The sequence below is a fragment of the Phalacrocorax aristotelis genome, chromosome 5 (genome assembly GCF_949628215.1).
Source record: "Phalacrocorax aristotelis chromosome 5, bGulAri2.1, whole genome shotgun sequence".
NCBI classification, from domain to species: Eukaryota; Metazoa; Chordata; class Aves; order Suliformes; family Phalacrocoracidae; genus Phalacrocorax; species Phalacrocorax aristotelis.
In genome coordinates this window covers 63,982,342-64,000,225 of record NC_134280.1, presented here as the reverse complement: position 1 = coordinate 64,000,225, position 17,884 = coordinate 63,982,342, and positions in this window count along the sequence as shown.

Below are 17,884 nucleotides of genomic sequence, written 5' to 3'. Positions count from 1 at the left end.
TTGTCAACTTGCCTCGACTTTTCATATTATTTTAAATTTTTTTTTCTTAAAGGCTTTAAAACATATCTCAGGAGCAGCTAGATGTTTCTACTTGGTCCCCATTCATCCTTTTTGTGTCATGAGACCACAGCACACAGTCGGAGCTATCAAGCTCTGTATAGAAAAGGGAGAGAAAAAAGAGGAAGAATGTAGAGGAGAGGGAGAATGAGAAGGTCTTATACATTTTGTAGTTTTGTCTTTCAGATTCCAAACATAATAGCACAGAAGCAAGGTCTCAGTGTCTACTGCCAGTCCTACAGCTGTGGACAGCACTGATAATTCTGCATGAAGGTTGGTATGCCAGGGCAGGTGCAGACCTTTGTAAAGTGGAATACTTCGAATGGTGTGTAGGGACACAGCTTTATTATTGAAGATATGGGAGGATATTATCTGTTTAGAATACTAACTACTGCTCTTCTTCCTTCACCATCTAAATTAAAACCACTTTCATTTTGATTTGTTAGAGTACCTTAAAGGGATGGGTGATTTACTACTTAATTAAAAAAAATTGGAAAGTCTTATAGTAGCCTCTGTACATTCAGTATCAAATCTGATCCACTGGTGATCTCTGTATGAAATACCTCACAGAAATTGCTATGTGATAACAAGGTTTCAAGGAAGCCTGTAGACTACATTGTCTTTAGCTTTCTCACATACCAGGATCTCCAGGCTTCCCAATACGCAAGCTCTCTAACAGTTCTCCTGTTTCCTCCATAGCTTTACGAACATTTGTTAAAGTCTTTTCAGATTGAAATTTTAAAAAATACTTCAATACTTTTTAAGGGGTTTTGGAAAGGTTTCAGAATTTCTGATAGAATTGGAATTCTATTTTATGACCTACTTTACAGTTCTAGTCTAATTTATCAATGCCCACAAGCATATGTCTAAAGGTGTTCCATTCTGGCAGAGAGCAAAACCTTTTCTTTAATGGTAGGCATGTGTGCATAGTGGACAGGTGACTCTTCTAGGGGCATTTTTGATTTTATTGATTATTATTTTTATAATGAGACACAGAAAGACGCTTTCTCTCCCACTCTCTCTCATGCTTGTGTTGCACATGTTCTCAGTTAGCGTAGCATACAATGATTGAACTTAGTAAGGTTTTGGATTCCCCACATGCCCTATCTTTTATAGGACCACTTAAACATTATTTTCAGCCTTCTCGTGCCACAGACTCGGCATTCAAGTTGTATCAGAGTGGATTTTAGTTTTAAAGTTGAAATGCTAAACATGTTTTTCCTACTAAAAAATGAACCTGCTGCTTACGCATTAAAATATACAATTAAATCAAAACAAACCCTTGAAACAACTTCAGGCTATTGTGGGATATCAGTACAGACAGGGTGGGAATCATCTAGTATTCCAATAAGATTTTAATAAAATAACATATTTCTCAGTAAAGATTAAAACAGGTAATTAAATAAAGTAACATCTGCTTTTTCCTTTACATTCAATTATCTCTGAAGCAGCTTTTGTTTTAAAATTATATTAGAAGGAAAAAATTATATGCACTGTAACATTTTTATGTCTCATAAATAGATGTCCCACAGCTGCTAATAACTGGACTGGCCTATGGATGCGCAGCTGGGAAAAGCCATGTTCCACTATGTTGCATAGGCACAGTCTTTGAGGTCAGCACACAAGAGGCAGACCAATGACAGCTCGGCCATGTGGGGTTTTTTATATAATAATAATGATGCCACTACTAGTAATAATGATATGGCCTCTAAGTATTCCATTTCAAATAGGCTTTAATTTAATTAGGAGAGATTGACAATTCTCAGAAGCTTAAATTAAGTTTGAAGTTGTGTAACTGGAGATCAAGGAACTATTAAAACTATTAAAAAAAAATGTCATGGTGATTGGGGCATTTATAAAAACTAAGCCTGAATGACTAATGCAAAGGTACCAAATCTGACATTCTTCACAAGAAAAGTCATGCTGTTGCCACATCTTCAGTGTTTCTTTGCTGAAAAGTTTTAAGTAATATGTGAAACAACACTTCAACACAAGGTAAGGAGCAAGCGTGTGAAAGCATGCAGAGAAAGCATACCGCAGATGTATACATACGAGGAAGGGAATGCATACGTGCATCATAGAAGGGTGCATACAGAGAAAGCATACAGGCAATGGCTTTGCAGAGTACATAGAACAGCTAACTACACACCGGTGAAAGACAACATCCAAAAGCTTGGTGCTTCTGCGCGACTAGAAACATGACACAGGAGACGCAAGGACATAGAAGATATTTTGTGAGACTATTCTACTTTCTGTCCGAAATCATCTAATGATTTGGGGTCGGACTCTCTTCATTAGTGCCCAACGACAGGCCAAGGGGTGATGGGCACCAGTTGGAACACGGGAAGTTCCAGCTAAACATAAGAAAAAACCCCTTCCCTGTGCGGGTGCCAGAGCAGGGGCACAGGCTGCCCAGGGGGGCTGTGGAGTCCCTTCCCTGGGGACATTTAAAACCCACCTGGACGCGGCCCTGTGCCCCTGCTCTGGGTGTGCCTGCTCAAGCAGGGGGGCTGGACAAGGTGATCTCCAGAGGTCCCTTCCAACCCCCACCAGTCTGGGATTCTGTGATTGCTACCCATAATTAATATCTAGTGCTAGGGTCTGTTGGTTGCTACATAGGGATAAGCTCCGATTTGTGGAACAGTCTAGTTGAAAAGCTGAAGAGAAGAATTTATAACTCCCAGGGAACATTATGCTGAGGAAAAATGGTCTGCTTCATATTATTTCTTTATGCAAAAGGCTTTTCCCCACTGTCTGCAAAGGACATTTTCTTGGATTTTAAATATATGTTCTTTGATTTCCTGATCTTTGTTTTCTCCTGTGCACCAGGATATATGTGTGTGTGTGAAAATGTGTCTATGTAAGCATATTTGAATATACACATACGCATTTTAATAGATATACATATTTGAATAATACATATATAAAGCATATAGAATGTGTGTATGTGTGTGTGTATATATATAGACATGAAGTAGATACATTTGTATAGGGAAAAGGATACATTAGTTTTGGTCAAAGAGTTGTCCCAGCTTCCTGGAAATAAACTTGCCTTTGGAAGCCCATAGCTTTATCACTGTCAGCTTCAGCTACAGAAACTGTTTAAAAGTAGAAGTGAAGCTGCACAGTCTGAAAAAGCGTCATCCAATGCTATGAAGTTTTCTTTTAGCACCAATCTGGTTAGCAAGCATTTTCTTGGGCATCCTGGTCCCTCTTTCTGGACCAGGCTCTGTATTGGCTCTACCACTGTTACAGAGAGCATCAATAGAATATAAAAGCATAGTATATAGACATAAAAAGCGCTGAATGAAGGCAGTGTGTAAATATAGAAAACAGACATTTCAGTGAAGCCAAAGAGTATCTCATAAGTGCAGAATATCCACCTGATATCTTTGACTCCTGCAGTGTTCCAACACCTTCCTGCATGCCAGAGAGACGTTAGTGTAAACAGTACTGAAATTTTTTGCTTCTCCTGACTCCTACAGTGTCTGTTCTCTCCTTGGCCTGAGCAGCTTAGCTGTAAACCTACTTTTTGGAAAGAGTTGGAGGATGGGTCGGGGAGCTGGGGCTACTGGTAAAGTGCCCCAGGGTCTTGCTTTATAGACTTGTCATGACCTGAGGTGAGGGATGCTGTTACATAGTTATCCTGAATCACATTAGACTGAGCCTGGATAAGATTAAATGCACATAAAAGCATTTGTTCTTAACATTCAGAATAAACAAAGTTAAAAGTTTGTAAGAAAATATAAAATAAATAAAATTAAAAAACCTAACTCACTACCCAGTGTTTAATCTAGTTACATTAAGGACTGCTTTTTCTTTCCCTCGTTCCCCTGAGTGTGCAGGAACAGGGTTAGAAAAGCCAAAGCTCACTTGGAATTTAATCTGGTGAGGGATGTGAAGGGCTGCTTTAGATGTATTATGAGTGAAAGGAAGCCTAGGGAAAATGTGGGCCCTCTGCAGAGTGAGGTAGGAGACCTAGTGACAAAGGTCTTCGAAAAGTCTGACGTATTCAGTGCTGCCTTCTCCTTGGTCTTTACTGCTAGTTTTGCCCTCAGAAATCCTAGGCTTCCGGAGACCAGCAGGAAAGTCTTGAGCAAGGAAGACTTACCCTTGGTAGAGAAGGATCAAATCAAGGGACATTTAAACACAATAGGTGTATGTACACAAGTCTGTGGGACCTGATGGGATGCACTCACAAGCGCTGGGGGAGGAGGCTGATGTCCTTGCAAGGCCGTTCTTAACTATCTTTGAATGGTCGTGGCAAGTGGAAGAGGTTTCTGAGGGCTGGAGAAATTTTCCAGGCCAGCTCTGAATTTTAAAGATGTCTTGTTAACAGTTGTTAGCAGAAATGAGGCACGGTCGCTTTGAATATTAAAAGAAAAAAAATGGAAAATTGCTACTTTGTTTTTTTGTGAAGAAAGTAATATATAAAAAAATAAGTTATTATCTCATATTATTTTTGAAGTAGTGTGTGATTATGTAGTAATGTTGTACTAGAATATGTAATCTCAAAGGGCAGAGTTAAGGTTGTATTTATAACCTTCATATTACTATTACCTTATTATTCCTTACATAAGCTCGTGTCCTCAGCATTCCTCTCTCTAGTATTTTGTGTGCAGAAGGAAAGAAATATTACTATTTGTTAATATTTCAGTAAACAGAAACCTGTCTTCTCACTGCGTGATTTTTGTCATAATAGAAATCAGTAAATACCATAACAGAAATCAGGGGTTTCATTATGGTTTTTATCACGATATTTATTGCTTTATGCCATCTAGCGGACTCTGCATTCAGTATCAGCTTTAGTAACTGCAGAACTTTAAACACTTTAACAGATGCTATTCTAATATGACTTTTTAATGTTTTCTTGATATGTGATTGGATAATGGAAGATCTCATGATGACGCATAGGACAAGTTGCCTTGTTACACGCTTTAAGATGGAAGGAATTAAACAAACTTAAATAACGAATGTTCAAAATGTTATTACTAATTTGAACGGATGCCAGGATTTTCTTCAGTGTTACATATGTGTTTGTTCTTAGTTTGGCTGAAATTTTGACTATGAATAATGAGGTGCTGAAATAAGTAAGCTGACCAGAAAATAACTTACAGCAAGATAGACTGTGTGGAGTGTTTAAGGATTAAAATATTATACAAAAAGTCATAATTGCAGTTTGGGGATTTGACTATCCTGAAGAAATGTTGTTGCCCTGTGGTGTGAATTTATTTTTTAAAAGACTGTTGGTTTTTTTTTAACAGAAGAAAAAAATGTCTGCCTCTTCTTTGCTGGACAAGGAGAATATTAACATTTCAGAAATATTTAATCTATGATGTTGATAGCTAAATGTGAGGTTCTTTGATTAATTTAATTTGTCCAAAGGAAAAATAAGAAGTGTTATTGGATAGCGGCTTTTGAGACAGATATACTGACCCTGCCTATTGAGAGCCAGACGGTAAAATGAATTTATCCAGCATATCCATTCACTTATTTATCCATTCAAGTGCTGAATTGTCTGTAGTAGGTCTGGACAGCAGTAAGTTACTGCTTCTTGGGAAAGTCAAGTAGTTGCAGCAAATGGGCTGTGGCAAACATTTCTGATGGCTGATTGATTCCATCACAGAAATTTGGCAAGCACTGTTTATGCTTTCCATGTGCAATGTTCAGACATCATAATGGATCTTGTATCATAGACCTTTTTATCTTATACCACTTTTTAACTTTTCGTCAGGCAACTTGGTCAGGCTGAAAACCTCAGCACAAATGGCATTTGTGTTTTTGTTTCACTGAAGATTTTACATTTATAGTCTTTTGGTCCAAAATTAGAGTATGTTGAAGTAAGTGTGACCCTAAGTGTGCAAAAATAGGAAAACTTAAAAAAACCAACACCCAACCTATCTTGATGTTCACTCTTCTTAAAAGTAAAGATTTTTATAAACATCCATGATTTTAGGATTTGGATTGGCAATATTGCACATAGCTCAGACATGGCATATCTGAATGTGGGCATTTTGTATTCTGGCAATTCATACCAGTCATGAATGGAGCTGCCAAATATGTTATTTTCTGGACTTTCACTGGAATTGAAGCTGCAAACTATTTTTACTAGTGATTCTGCTTTTAAATCACACCTCCAAAGGAAGAAGTTAATTGGTCCTCTGTAAAATCTAGTCTTTTATCACATAAGCAGTTTTGACTAGCAAATTGAGAGGTGTTTTATAATTTCCTGTTAATTTAGAAGCACCAATCCCGTGATATGTGTACATCTTACACCTGACACAAAGTATAAGGTATTAACAAAGGGAAAAAAACGAACCCAACACCCAAACTCTGCTGGCTTTTACAGTAAGGATTTGAAAGTAGGAATAGTAATTACTTGAAGGACAGATGTTCCAGCAAAAACAATGTACTTTTACACTGCTGTCAAGCTGTTGAACCATAGAAGCCAGGTTTAACTAAAGAAAATCTACAGAGGTCCCTTCTGTTGAGTTGTATTACACTGTGGTAACAGACTGAGTTTTAATTTTAGTCTGTAGATACAGGCAACCTGAAACACAGCACCATTGTCAAAGGAGAGCACGTGCTTTGTTGCTGTACCTTTGCCTCTTTGTAATAGTAGAGGTTTCGCATCAGAGACTAATGTTTCATTTTATGAAATATTTACTAACAATCTATTGGCCATATGTCATAGAGTTTGCCTGGTGACAGACTCGGTATTCGTCACCTTTTCAAAATGATTCTGTTAAATCTGCAGTGTTATGCAGGTTCACAAAGCCCTTTCAGTAACCCAGGTTTTTGTTCTTTGTGCTGTCTTTGCTAAACTGGCGTCAGTATCACATTTGTCCTCTGTTGAAATGGTTTTCAGGAATGAGCTTCTCAGTACTTTTCTCTGGGGTGCCACGGAAGATGTCAAGATTCCTTTCTCAAGTACTGTTTATCTGACAGTATTTGTCTTCAAACATTTTCTAAGTGCGGAGACATTTTCCATATGGAAACATTATTAGTCAAATGTTTAACAGTACTTAAAAGCCTCTTTCCACTCTTTTGTGGTTAGGATTATTCACCAATCTGGTTCATTTTATATGCTGTTGCAGGATAATCAACTAAAATTATGGAAATTATCACAGGTTAAGTTTTTGTAAGGTTTGGATAAGGTTCATGCTTTGAGCACAGGAAGAGGGAAAGCACTCAATATACTTGTTTAAGCTTAATATCTTTTCTGTTTTGCACTTTATAGTTTCAAAACCCTCAGACAATACTTCCCTTATCCTGTCTAAATTTAATTATTTTCCATGTTTACTCATGCAGAATAATTTTTACATAAGATGGTAAAATGATGATAGTATCAATTACAATTAAGTGGAAGTTATTAAAAGCTCCTAATTTCTGTAATTGCATAAGATATATTTACTGTCTAAACAGGTATGTTTGCATGTTGTAATGATGAAAAATGATTAGATATTGAGATAAAAATGTGTGTTATTATAATAATTAAGAATGCTAAAATATACGTTATGAACAACAAGCAACAAATAATTGAGTGACATGCAAGAGAATGTCTTTGATTACCAGAAGGAAAAGGAAGGACTTCAAGGAATAGGTCACTTTCCATGATGTACCTATTCAAAGTAAGGTTCTCACAATTGTTTCGGTCTCTAATAGCATGCGCAGCATTGTGCCCCGGCAGCGACAGGCTTATGTCTCCTCCAGCAGAGGCATGCCACCTAGGGAGATTCAGAGAGCCCTGCTAGTAAACACATTCCCTAGCTCCTTTCCCACCAGTACAAGTCCCTCTATGTCCATCACATGGTCAATGTCACATGGTCAATGTAGTCATAGAAGTAACTGGAGGTCTGAGTCATCTATCAGACTGCAGCAACTCTCAGTGCCTACCACGCCAACACTTCACATTCATCCCTAGAAAATTATTTAAGGATAAAGAGTGCTTTTTGTCCCATTGTCAGTCTGTATTGCAGGTGGTAGTTGGATGGGAAGTCACGCTGACACGGGTGCTTTCATTTTCATTTCTTCAATACCTTCATCAAAGATGCTGAGTCAGCATAGAGGACTCAGTAGTCTAGGCAGAAGTTGTACAATGACTCACAGAGCTGCCCAGACACTTGACCTCTTTGGTTTCTGGTGGGGTTTTTTGGTTTTTTTTTTTTTTTTTTTGGGTGGTTGGTTGTGGGGTTGTATGTGGGTGGTGTTTTATTTTTTTTTTTTTTGGTGTTTTTTTTTTTGCTAAACATTTGGCAATAAATTAACTTTATGGTTTTATTACAGTCTGCAAGACATGCTGGATAGACAGACTCGTGTGGTGCACAGTAAACTAATCAGATAATATTTTTTGGGGTAAGAAACAGTTATTTTCATTTTCTCCCCATTTTTTGTGGATATGGACAAAATATTTGACAGGTAGTGAGAAATTGTCTAAAAGTACAGCTATAGTCTAAAATCTAGCTAGAGAAGAAAACAGTGGCAACAGGCTTTTTGTTTGGGTGTTTTTTGTAACCTTCTGTAGAGCTTATGGACATCAAAGAAATATCAAAATAAAATTAATAGCTGCTGGATGGCTGACATGATTAACAAAACAGATAAACGTATTACTGCTGCTCAGATCCTTGGCCATCTCAGCAAATCTGCTTTTGCTGTGTTGCATATATGAGCACTTGAAAAAAGCATGTAATAAAAGAGTAGAACTGAAATTGTCCTGTTTGTTGTGCTAGATTGCAAGGCAGCATTCTTGTCAGCTAGATTGGTCCTACCTTCTAGAAGGGAATGTTTTATTAGCACCAGTTTGTAAGATGTTGTTCAAAATTATGTCCTGAAAAAATGGTGTCTTATTTGGATTTCTATTTTTTTAAAAGAACACTCAAAACCAGAGGGAAGGCTAAATACCTTTAATGAAAGGCTTAATTAATTGAAAAAATAAGATTTAAAGGTATTGTAACCTTGATTGTGACAGGTCATTTTGACTTCCATATTATTAACAACTCAACATGAGTCAGTGTGTTATTGGGTTGACGGTTGACTTGATGATCTTAGGGACCTTTCCCAACTTTAATGATTTTATGATTCTGTTCTATGATTACTTTTTTTTTCTGGAAAGTATTCTTTACCACCATCACAGCCATAGTGGTAGTAAAACTCAACAGCTGTGTGTTTAAATGTAATTATTGAAAACCATGTTTTGATATGGTTTTCACAGCCAAAGTAGGTAATATTTAAAGAAAATGAGAAACATTCAAGAGAATTCCGGGTAGTGAGTCAGTCTGTATCGTAGCTGTATATCACCACCCTCTGCAAAAAATTACTGTGATTCTAGTTATAAAGTAGATCTGTGGCAACCCTTTCATGGAGGTGTTAATAGGGTATGATGACAGGTACTTTAAAAAGACAGCATACGAATACTTTAGACATTCTCACCACAGGAATAGAACATATCTCTCCTCACAATCTGAACAGTGGGTTTTTTTGACTGAAGTATGAGGAAAGAATTTTCTTCAGGTGATAACTAGTTAAGCATATGAACAAAAGGAGTCATATGCAGATAAGGTGTCTTTAAATTTTTCTTTTAAAATTTACTGCTTGTTAACTGGCAGATTAAATGCATTGCAATTTAGCTGACCAGTTCTAAACCATGAAGAACAAAGTGCAACACTTAAATTAAACTGTCCATAAGTAATTAAGGCAAGTGAAATTAATATCCTTGCTATCTCTGTTTTCTATGGTGGAAAGATTCATTAGCCACAAAAAGCTGAAGTAATTGAATCAGTTAAAATATTGAGTTTAGCCTGGGAGGTCTGGAATGCAGGCTTGTGCCTCCCTGTGCTGGTTTTGGCTGGAATAGAGTTAATTTTCTTCAGAGTAGCTAGCATGGGGCTATGTTTTGAGTTTGTGCTGAAGACAGTGCTGATAACCCAGGGATGTTTCAGTTACTGCTGAGCAGGGCTGACACAGAGCCAAGGCCTTTCCTGCCCCTCACCCCACCCCACCAGCGAGCAGGCTGGGGGGGCACAAGGAGCTGGGAGGGGGCACAGCCGGGAGACCTGACCCCAACTGACCCCAGGGATGTCCCACACCGTATGGCGGCACGCTCGGCCTATCAAGCTGGGAGAAGAAGAAGGAAGGAGGGGACGTTCAGAGTGATGGCGTTTGTCTCCCCAAGTCACTGTTACGTGTGACAGAGCCCGGCTTTGCTGGAGACGGCTGAACTCCTGCCTGCCCGTGGGAGGGAGGGAATGAATTCCTTGTTTTGCTTTGCTTGAGTGCACGGCTTTTGCTTTACCTGTTACACTGTCTTTATCTCAGGTCATGCATTTTCTCACTTTTACCTTTCCAATTCTCTCCCCCATCCCACGGCGGGGGGCAGTAAGCGAGTGGCTGTGTGGGGCTGAGTTACTGGCCAGGGTAAAACCACGACACTGCCCCTTTTTAAATTACAGAATAATGGCAGCTGAGGGCCTTACTCATGAATGAATCTTGTGATGGAAGTAGATGCTCTGGGGATGGTTGTCTTTGATACTTGGGTCAGATAAATGTTGCTAGATATAAGTTAGTAAAACTGGCGTGGAGCACTCTGTATGTGGTTTAGGGGAGAAAAAAATATTTTCCAGGATTTGATGTCCAAAACTACAAATGAAAAGAAAAAAGCAATACCTGAAAAGTGCTCATTTTTCACATTATATTTAGGGGCAAATTTACTGATACATAACTAGTGAAAGCAATCAAAGAAAAGACTGGTTACTTGGTGACAATAAACCTGAAAATCGTTGTTTAAAACCATTTTAAATTTTATTTTATATAAAAAAGGTAAAACCCACAAACATGTAACTTTTTTTGCAACAGCTCCTTTTCTGATTAAAGGCCATTTTAAAATCGGTATAAATCAAAAAAACCTCAGTCTACCAATGGGTTCCCTGCAGTAGCTACCATAAGCTAAATACCATTTTTTCCTATCATATGAGAAAACACATTTATAAATTCTCTTTTTGCTTGCTGAGCTTCTTTTCTTTATGGCTGAAGCCCCCTTTTTCAGTATTCTGAACTGTTTGTGAATACCCAGAGCTTTTTGTTTCTTTGCTGCTTAATCTTTAGATATAGCTAATGAATATTGCCATAGGTAATCAGAAACATTCTCAACTACTTGTCTCTTTCAGGCCTGTGACTAGAAGCCCTAAGGAGTGGGTTAGGCAGAGCTCTTCTCCCAGCTGGCTGAGACCCAGGTGTTTGGTGTTAGGAGATGCCCCTGGGAAAGATGAAAGGTACGAGCAGTGAAAGGAGGGGGGAGTTGGGGACTCAATAGGTGATTGCAGACCAGGCTGTGGCAGATTGGAGGGAGGGAGGAAGGGAGGGAGGGAGGGAGGGAGGGGGGAAGAAAGGAAGGAAGAAGAAGAAGTCGTCATTCCAGATAATAGTTAAGGCAGGAGGGTTGTAAAGCCCCTGAGCTAGTGGGAGAAGTTTATGGCCCTGGGCAAGACAATGAACTTACTGCTTTGTTACAGAAAGAGAGATGTAGTTACTCTGAGACAGTTAAAAGTGAGGTAGTATTTATTTTAAGGGTTATGAGTATAAATAAACTGCTTCCAGAATTCAAAAGATACCCGAAGGTCTATCTAAAGCCAGGAAAGAGTGGCCTGGCTTGGTGCTCATCTGCTGAGAAGCAGAGTATTAGAACAATCTGTCTTCCCCTACTTCATTCATTTCTGATGCCCACAGCAATCAATGAAAGACAGAAAGACCTTGTGCATGCCAGGTGCACAATTCAATAATCTCCTCCCACAAAGGAGGTTCAACTCCTCCTTTGTTGCCAAGGCTCAGGGAATAGAGTGTACGATGAAGTACAATAGCTTTCTTCGTAAACTGTATGTCTGTATCTCTTTCAGTCTGTAACGGTGTAGTATAACATTTCTGTGGATGGGAGAGCAAGTAGCTTTTTCTGAACCTGTAAGAGCTGTTCCAAATCAATTCCTAAGTGTTAGAGTGATTCAGCCCTCACCTTCTCTGCCAGTGTATGAAGCGTCAGCAGCCACGTACGCTTTGGGTTCTTACCAAGTGCACTTATGATTCAGGAGAAAATAGCATGGAAAAATGGCTTTGTGGCTGTTGCATATTAAAAAGACCTTGAGAATTCTGTATGGGAAGGATTAGGTTGTCTGCAGCACAGCGAAAAGATCCAAGTTAAGGAAGTTAGTAGAAATGGTAGCTCTGTAAACCTGTTGTGAGCTCCAGCCCCAAATTGTCTGAAGAGCTGTTTGCAAAGTTCAGCAGTTCAGTAATATAAACAATTAATATTCCGAATACTTTCTTTCTAATGTGAAGAAAAACATAGCTGAGCAAGAGTATTTCTAGTATTTATGTGCCGCTCTTTCAAAACTCTATTTTCTCTAAAGAATATGTGACAAAACCCAAAGGTATAAAAGGATAAACTAAAATTACAAAATAGGAACTTTCAGAAACATCAAAAATGTTGCATATCCCCATTAATGTCAGTTCATTTCAAGTTTCCAAAAATAGCAAGCAACTTAAAATCAATCAATTATTATTATTTCTGCCCTTTGCAGAATTCTATAAAAATAGTTTTCAACACATGCAACAGGAAAGCCTTGCCATTCTCTCACTGCTGATTTAGAATGATAATGTGCAAATGAGTTGCCTTTGTCTCAAGGGAATTTTGTTCACGCCATGAAATAGTGGGTGAACCAGCATTTGTTTCCTTCCCCAAACAGTGGATGTTTTGCATTATTTGCATTTATGTTTTGAGAGAGTATATGCGTGCATGGAAGAAAAAGGTTCATTTAATTAGCTTAGAAAAGTTACTCTAAAGCCAGAATTTTTTTTTATGATCTAAGCCACAGATAAATCTTCAAAGCAAAGAATATCAGAGTCTGCCTCTAAATTTAATTATTAGATTTGATGTTAGTGTGTTAATGTGAAGCTTTCAGTTCAATTATCAGAGAAGCTGAAATGAATGAAATCTAGACCTAGTCTAAGGTCCTCTCTTTGCAGGTTGTTGAGAGAAGTGCAAGTCGTAAAGTAATGTGTAATTTTCCTCTTACAGATATGGGAACTGTCATTAATCATTTAAGGGGGGGGGAACCCTCAAAACTATAAGGCAGAAAGCCATCTAGGGCAAAATTATTTCCCTGAAAAAAATGTCATGCTGTGATAATTGTAACCTCTTGAGAATGGGGCTTTATAAAAGACTTGTTGACAGATCTTTTGCAATTGGGTACTTCAGTCCTTTGTTTAGTTCTATTCCTAGACATGAAAAGTATCTGTTTCAAGAACTTAATTCACAAATTGGTCTGCTTTGAAATGTTGAAATCTAGAAAAATATGCTAACACAAAAGAACCTTTATTTGTAGAATCAGATAAAGAATGTTAATAATAGAGTTGCTTGAAACTCTTTATTAAACACAAATCAGAAGCTATAAATTCCTTTTTCCAAACACAGGTTTTGTTTCAGTTTTTTTTCTGGGGGTGCTTTCTTGTGAAAAGAAAGTTTCTGTATGTTTTTAGAACTCTGTATGAGTATATATGTATATTTAGGCAACTTATAAGAAATATTTGCACTTGAAAGTGAGTAGCAATTTAATGGTAGCTCTATGTATTGTGAACAGTATTTGAAAATAATTTCATCTTGGTAGTGATAATAAAGTTATGTTCTTATGTAGAGAGTTTATATTAATTAATTATAAAAGCACAGAAGTTATTATTTTAATTTTACATGTGATTCTTTGTGTTACTATGTTGCACTAGATTCCAGTTGCCTGCAAGTCCAATTGCTGATCTACAGCGCACACATGTTTTTCATGAAACATCATTGATTTCTTGCACCTGGTTAAAATCTCCAGTGGAAGGCAGAAATTGGGAAATTACTCTGTCTGCACGCAATGGTAGTTTACTGCAAAAGAACAGCAAAACGGAGATAAGTAAGTAGACTACATTTTTTATGATGAATAGGCCTTTTTTGTGTGTATTTTAGAACTATGTTGTAGCACAGCGTACAGTTTAGATTTTCACTAAGTAATGTAGTGTTGCTGGAAAAGTAATTTTCTAGCAAAGCTGCAATTTAGTTTAGTAGTGGTTAACCTAGAAGAAAAAAACCCTGAGACTTCTTAAAAAGAGTATTTAAAATGAAGTCTCTGCTATAACAATCATCACACACTGTCAAAGGGTAAGAAATTGTGCCTTGTATTAGAAAGGGTTTGAGAGAGTTGAGGTCCTACTTCACCGAGATTTAAGCAGTTTTCTGAGAGTGATTTCTTTTTTTTTTTTTGGTTATAGTAAGGCAGAATTCTGAAGAGTGCTTCTAAATTTTGGCCTTCAGCAACAACAGGTTTTCAAACTGAAACAAAGATTTAGTAACTCAAATTTGTAAAGCTGACTCCTTTTCTTCTCCTCATGGGATTTCTTTATAACACTGTAGATTTTCTTAACTTGTGATTGGTATTTGTGTAATAAGAATTGTAAATTTACCCTATAATTCTGTACATTAAAAATGGTCTCTAAATAGTGACTGTGTTATATTATTGAAGGACAGCATGCCAATTAATCCTAAACTCACGTAAAACAGCAGGGAAAAAAACTCTCGCCCAGGCTATGATTGGTAAGAGATCAGCTGAAGGTGGGTGGGCACGGAGCTGCTCTTCGCTGTGGTATGTAAGAGGCAGAAAACAGCTGCTAGCTTGGTGCTGTATGCTATGTAGTTTTCCTCTTTTGTAGGTGATATAAAAGGACCAAAGAAAGATGAGTCCAGGCTGTCCTTTGCAAGAAAGTAGCACGTTGTATGTTTTATCTGCACTGTTGAAGTCTTGCTACTGTCTAGGAAAGATTCAATATTTAAGGTGCCAAAAATATAAAAGCAAGATTAAGCATAGCTCTGTAGCCACTGAGTCAAACTGGAGTGTGACTCAACAGACTTGATCTTTTTGTGTGTATGTGTGTATATATCTATAAAAATATATTTAGAAAACTTCTCATTTTTGAAACTTTGGTATTTTTTCTCCTGGATTTTACTTTTTAAACATTTAGTGGTTTGGTTTTTTCCCCAAGACTCTTCATACAGTTGACATTTCATTTTTCTTAATTCTTAAAAGGCCAAGACTAGTTGTTGGATATTGGGTGATACCTATTCTTTTCTAAAAAGAAATGTCTCCTTTTTGTGTTGGAAGTTTAGAATTCCAAAGTGAAACATTCAGAAATTTATACATTTTTGCAAATAGAAGATGAAAATCTTTTAAAAATCATATTTCTTATATTTAGTTTTGAATTTAAAAGAAATGTTGAAACATAGATTTTCTTTTGAACCATCTTTAATCATCTCTGTAGCAATAAATAATATTTAAGTTTATAGAAACTCCTGGACTATAGGAATTATTACTTAAAATACTGTATACAGTAGCTGCTTGCCAACTCCATGACCAAAACAGTTATCCCTTAAGACACAAGAGGTAGTTATAATAGAACATAAAACATGCTCTTTAAGGTCACCACAAAACTGACAATACTTGATGTGTAACCTCTATTTTCAGTAGAAATTTAATTGAAATATCTTCTGTTCAAGCTCACTTTCATTGGCTGGAGCTTGAACCTGTAGCTTCAGGCCTGGTGTTTAGTTAAGTACACTCTGACAGAAAATTAGACACTTAATTAGATGTGAAGATATCAAAAAGACTTCGGTTGTCTAAAGCACCCAGCTAGCAGTCAGTATTGGGGTAGGCTAGCAACACTGCATAAATGCATGGTTTAACCTCTAATCAAGGGTTCCCAATGCCTTATCCTTCAAAACCTTTTAAAAATAGGAAAGTCAACATTGCACGTTTGTGTTTTTTACATATGAAATGTGGCCATAGGTGGGTGCTGAATTCAAAAATTAATGAAGTTTTAAAATGGGGTCAAGTAACTATTAGCTGTGGAGAAAGGTGTTAATTATGGCCGCAATGAAAATGTAGCAGCTGATGGAGAGGGAAGGATCTCGTATGGCCCCGGCGTAGGGTTCTTGTCTTCCTCTAGCGCTTGGAGCTTGTCATGTAAGAGGACAAGGATCAAATAGATAGGCATGATCAAATTCTTGGTCATTACATCACTAATGTTCTAATGGGTTCTGTACATTGTACTTTATATTTCAGTGTATAAAAAGCCTTCTTCAAAATATACAAGTTTGGATCAAATAAAATAAATGATCTTCAATATTTACGTATAACAAAAGGATGGGTACCTTCATTTGAGTAGTTCCTAAGTAATGAAAATCATTACAGTCTAGATATTAAGTAAAATAGTACAATTACCTACACAATCATGAGGGATAAAATAACATGTACTACTGGAGCTTCGTTAGACCTCTGTGAAGAGGGAGAGTTGCTTGCCAGTAATTTTTATAAAACTGTAAATTTTAATTCCTAATTTAAGATTTTCCACTTTAATTCGGTTTCACAAAGTTCCACATCTCGGAATACTAATTCTGTCTGAGAACTGGAAAGCTTTTGGAATAACTTTTCTTTCTCATTGTGTTATTAAATTTATCATAGTCAAGTGTTCTTCTGTCTCAAGCCTCAGCACGTCAGGAGTTTTTGTCAGCTTTTCACAGTAGTTCATACAATTCTTACGGTTAGTCAGCATAACACAGAGATGTGAACTGTGATGCTAAGTAGAGTTCCTGGAAAAGTATGATGAGGTGGCTAAAAATTTTAATTTATAAAAGAAAAAACTTCTAGTCTGTTACCAATGAGTAAGCAGCAAGCCTGTAGTTGATTTTTTTTGTGTATGTGTGTGTATCAGTCAAGTCACTGCTTTACTTGTAGTGCAACTTCCTGGGCCTCCTTAATTAAATCTATATAGAAACAGCGGTAAGTGGAGAGTCTGTGTTCTTAGGGTCTATATTTCTAAAGGTGGAGCATTATTTGAAAGCAGGAAACTTAACTATCCTAGTCTCTGGAAGCTTGCATAATTAAGAGTGTCCCCTTCCCCTGCATGATGTTTTTTAATGATAAATTTAGTGAGAAGTCCATTCTTTGTAGTCTGACAGTAGATGTAGTTAAAAGTAAAATACTCGATGTCCTGAAAGAGCTAAATATGCAATCTGACTGAGCAGAAACAATTGGATAAGAGCAGAGAGGCAGTAGAGGAGCTGCAGATAGCTTAATAGATGTCATCAATCAGAGAAGCAAGCACTATACAACAAACGTGGCATGGTGTTTGTGATCTGCCTGCACTGAAAGAGGGGTTAAGAGCTGGATCTGGTGCACTAGTGTATTTGCAGCTGCGGGCAAAGACATAATCACCTTGGCTTTTCCAAGTGTCTTAAGAGGAACATACTATTAGCAAATTAATATTTTCGTAAGATAGACTTGCTTGTTTCAGAATAGATTATAAGGGGATGAAATGGTGTTCACCCCTAGAGAATCATAAACGTGTACTTTCAAATTCAGTTCTCCTACCTGCTTCATGCATGTTTGTAATAGTGCCAGCATGTTTGAGCCTCTACCTCAGAATTTCCTCAAAACAAGGAAATTCTGAAAGTGTGATGGCAGATCAGCTTTTCAAGGCTTTATATTTTCAGGCATAAAGGTATTGAAGTGTTCTATAGGATTTTCATATATCCCATTAAAAATGAAATATAATAAAATAAAATGAAATAAAAGTGAAATAAATGGGTGGGGCTGGGGATGGAAGACAAAAATTAAACAAAAATTTAAGTACTGGAGTTATCTGAATATTTCTAAAAGCTGTTGAGAGGACCCTACTTTCATTTTATGACCGAAAAAAAAAAGTTGCAGTGTGCTGTAATTTTAGCGAAAGTGTACAATAATTGCAAAATAAT